Genomic DNA, 4,883 nt, shown 5'->3' with positions numbered 1-4,883 from the left:
CCAAGCACTTCGTTCTGGTCGTGCACTCTTATTATTCTCTCTTGGCTCTTGTTCATTTTGTAAATTACCTGTCACTCCCTACAGCTTACCCCTATTTTTCTCAGAATTCCGAACATCTTCCACCATTTTACATTCTCGACAAGTCCTATGAACGTGTCTTGATTTTTCTTTGGTCTTGCTTCCATTATCAACTGCAACGTCAGAATTGTCTCTCTGGTGCCGTTCCTAACGCTAAACTGATCGTCATCTAACACATCTTCAATTTTCTTTTCCGTTCTTCTGTATATTATTCTTGTCAGCAACTTGGGTGCATGGGGTGTTAAGCTGATTGTACGATTATTCTCGCACCTGTCAGCTCTTGCAGTCCTCGGAATGGTGTTGATGATATTTTTCGGAAAGTCACATGGTATGTCGCCAGACTCACACATTCTACACATCAACGTGACTAGTCATTTTGTTGCCAGTTCCCCCAAGGACTTCAGGAATTCTGATGGAGTATTATCTATTCCTTCTGCCTTATTTGATCCTAAGTCCCCCAGAGCTCTCTTAAATTCCGATTCTAATACTGGATCCACTGTCTCCTCTAAATCGACTCCTGTTTCTTCTTCTGTCACATCAGACAAATCTTCTCACTCACAGAAACCTTCAATGTACTGTTTCCACCTACAAGCTCTCTTCTCTGCGTTTAACAGTGGCATTACCGTTGCACTCTTAATGTTATCACCCTTGCTTTTAATTTCACCGAAGGTTGTTTTGACTTTCCTATATGCTGAATCAGTCCTCCCGACAATAATTTCTTTTTCTATTTCTGCACATTTTTCATGCAGCCATTTCGTCTTAGCTTCCCTGCAGTTCCTGTTTATTTCATTCCTCAGCGACTTGTATTTCTATATTCTTGAATTTCTCTGAACTTTTTTGTACTTGCTTCTTTCATCGAACAACTGAAGTGTTTCTGCTGCTACCCATGGTTTCTTCGTAGTTACCTTCTTTGTACCAATGTTTTTCTTTCCAACTTCTGTGACTGCTCTTTTTAGAAATGTCCATTCCTCTTCATTTAGATTCTGATAACTATAATAATTCCTAATGCAGGCTATCAATCACAAACACAGTTAAAGGGCAAAGTCAGTTTAGCAGATACATGGCATAGGTAGTCAAGCGGAAAGTGTAGAAGTAACTCGGAGTCGCCCGTTGCTTTCCAAAACATACCGGAAGTCCAGTGTAGTCATGCAGTCTATTGGGATACCTTTCTGTGTACACCGGACAAGAACGGACTGAGTTCTTCCTACTGTCTCCATACAGCAAGAGCATATTGGCTTTTTATGCATTGGTAAATCCCATAGTCCACTCACAACCAACTGATTGGACTGTCACACATTAACTGTCTAAGAGGTCACAATGCACTCAAGAAACACACACGCATACTGTAATCGTCATATCGTACCTAGGAACTACACAAGTTGAATGTCACAAAGAGTTGAATGGCACAAACAGTTGAATGACACAAATAAGTGTTGGTGTGAAGACTTTTCAAAATATGATATCTCGCAAACGACCCGCACTAGAATTCTGCAAGAAATACCCCAGCTATTCTATGAAAACTGCACATCAGTAGCACTTCCCATTTGCGATATATTTTGCTATTTGAGAGCGTTTGATTACTATATTTTATATGGGAAAAAGCACTCCGTCTTCAGGCCACAAGTGGCCCATCGGGACCATCCGACCACCGTGTCATCCTCAGCTGAGGATGCAGATGGGAGGGGCATGTGGTCAGCACACCGCTCTCTCGGTCGCTACGATGGTTTTCTTTGACCAGAGCCGATACTATTAGGTCTAGTAGCTCCTCAATTGGCATCACGAGACTGGGTGCACCCCGAAAAATGACAACAGTGCATGGTGGCCTGGATGGTGATCCATCCAAGTACTGGCCACGCCCAACAGCGCTTAACTTCGGTGATCTGACGGGAACCGGTGCAGCCACTGCGGCAAGGCCGTTGCCCCTTTGTATGGGAAATTGTCTTCAAATTCATTGAGTTTTACGGTGTCTTTTGGCACAGTGTACTATTTTTATTTAAGACTTTCTTTCTTTTTATCACTGCTTTTTGTTTGTGGTAGTTTTGCTCTATTGTGAGTTTCTGTTGAGTCTATTGCATTCTCTAGGGCTCTTCAGATCAGTCTCAATGTTGTTTGGATGGTGATTTTCTTGTATGAGATGATCTGCAGAAGTGGACTGTGTACACATCTATATCTACATGTACACGATTACTTTGCAATTCACAATTAAGTGCCTGGCAGAGGGTTCATCGAACCATCTTCAAGCTATTTCTCTACCGTTCCACCCTGGAACAGCGCACAGGAAAAACGAGCACTTAAATCATTCCATACGAGCTCTGATCTTCCTTATGAAAATCATTCCTCCTCTATAGATGGGCGCCAACAAACTATTTTCACACTCTGAGGAGAAAGTTGGTGACTGAAATTTCATGAGAAGGTCCTGTCGCAGCGAACAACGCCTTTTTCTTAATGACTGTCACCCCAATTCACGTATCATATCCGTGGCACTCTCCTATTCCGCCATAATACAAAACAAGCTGGCCTTCTTTTAACTTTTTCGATGTCGCTAGTCAATTCTATCTGATGTGGATCCCACACCGTACTGCAGTATTCCAGAAGGACGGACAGGCGTAGTGTAAGAACATCTTAGTAGACGTGTTGCATTTTCTAAGCGTTCTGCCAAGTAATCATAGTCTTTGGTTTGCTTTCCTCACGACGTTATCTATGTTACCGTTCCAATATAAGTTATTCGTAATTGTAATCCGTAAGTATTTAGTTGAATTTACAGTTTTTAGATTCGTATATTTTATCCTATAACCGAAATTTAGCGGATTCCTTTTAGTACTCATGTGGATGACTTCGCACTTTTCATCATTTAATGTCAATTACCACTTTTTGCACCACACAGAAATCTTGTCTAAGTCATTTTGCAATTGGTTTTGATCATCTGATGACTTTACAAGACGGTAAATTACTGCATCATCTGCAAACAATCTAAGAGGGCAGTTCAGATTGCCTCCTATGTCATTCATGTAGGTCAGAAACAGAGGGCTTAAGACACTTCTTCGGGGAGCACCAGATATTACTTCCGTTTTAATCGAGGACTTTATGTCAGCTACAACTGAGGTGGTACTTCACAGGCATGCAATTTGATTAGAAAACGGTGTCGAAAGCCTTCTGGAAATCTAAAAATATGGAATCAATTTGACTTCCGCTACCGATGGAACTCATTACTTCGTGAGAATAAAGAGCTAGTTGTGCTTCATAAGAACGATATTTTCTGCATCCGCGCTGACTGTTTGTCAATAAATAGTTTCCTTCGATGTAGCTCTTAATGTTCCAACACAGTATAAGTGCTAAAATCCTACCGCAAATCGACGTTAGGGATTTGAGTCTGTAATGCAGCGGATTACTCCTATTTCCTTTCTTGGATATCGGTACGACTTGTACAACTTTCCAGTCTTCAGATACGGATTGTTTGTTGATTTTGTTTATTATTTGCGTGTTGAACCCATTCGCACTGGCTATCTGGCGCATTGTGTTTAGTATCTGCATGTAGCTGAGTCCCGTTGAACCTGTGCGGTATGTCTGAAACTTAAGAGTTTGTGTGCCTGCTTCAGACACATGCTACACAGGCTCAGCAAAACTCCACAGGACAAACTTAACTACATGTAGGAACTAAATACAACAAACATACATGTCAAAATGTTTCTGAGTGAAATAAATAAATTGTGTATTACATAAGGCGGAGTTTAAAATAAGAAAGAAACACAATTCGTGGCTTCAATCGCGATGGAGGAAGAAAACTGTGTTGCTTATGAAATCCATAAGACGGTCACATACCTCATCCAGATCCATGTGACATGGACACATTTAAATATTGTGCGTAGTTCAGTATCGTTGCAATTTTATAGGTCATAGTAACATGGGAACGGTGATCTACCACAAAAATAAGTCTTTTCTTAACAAATCTCTATATATGATCTACACTTTCGAAAAGTTTACGTCAGTAGCAGTAAAGTGTAGGACTGAATCGATTGCGTTCAGTTTCATATTAAATGTCTTAGTATCTTCATTCTTGGCTCAAGGTTTGTACATCTTTCCTCCGTAATGGTGCAGAAGCGTGGCATCCTGTGATGTCAACCTCGGGCTTGACGACGCTTCAAATTGCAAGGTGTAGACACATACGAAAAGACGCCACAGCTCAGTTCATGTGATGGCTAAGGTGGGTTAATGATACCACAGTGACACAAAATTTCTTCACAGTTGTGCCCAACGACACTGTGGATGTGTCACACGGTAGTAAAATTGTTGCACCCCCTCTTACACACTTTTCACCCCTTCTTTTGATGCCTCTGCTATGGAGGCGAGAACCGCGACGCTTTAAGTTAAAAAAAAACGTGGTTCTTTTATGGGTGGCGGAGGCAAACATTCTAGACACCTAGAGGATCACAGTCAACTCGAAAAGCCCGCAGGCGGTGGCGTAAAGGGCGCCAATGAAACCACCGCTTTCCCTGGGGCGTTCATTCCCACACATTTAGTGGTTGAAAATGACAGTTCGCCGTGCGATGTCCAACAGAGTGACATTCTTCACAACCTTTGTCACTCTTGACACCCTCGGACGTTTCAAGCCTTCTTTAACCCTTTCGTCGTTGATGGGACACATACGTCCCACTAAATTAATATGCACTTTCGAGTGGTGGGTTGTATATGTTCAAATGTGTGAAATCTTATGGCACTTAACTGCTATGGTCATCAGTCCCTAAGCTTACACACTACTTAACCTAAATTATCCTAAGGACAAACACACACACCCATGCCCGAGGGAG

General features: G+C 41.7%; 1 pseudogene; it reads right to left on the bottom strand.

Annotated features, from left to right (window-relative positions):
- Positions 1-1,881: 1,881 nt before the first annotated feature.
- Positions 1,882-1,999, bottom strand: LOC124726411 (annotated as a pseudogene).
- Between the last annotated feature and the right edge of the window lie 2,884 nt (positions 2,000-4,883).

This window comes from Schistocerca piceifrons, chromosome 1 (genome assembly GCF_021461385.2).
Source record: "Schistocerca piceifrons isolate TAMUIC-IGC-003096 chromosome 1, iqSchPice1.1, whole genome shotgun sequence".
In the NCBI taxonomy this organism is placed as follows: domain Eukaryota; kingdom Metazoa; phylum Arthropoda; class Insecta; order Orthoptera; family Acrididae; genus Schistocerca; species Schistocerca piceifrons.
Note: the sequence above shows the minus strand (reverse complement) of the source record. Positions and strands in the feature narration are given on the sequence as shown.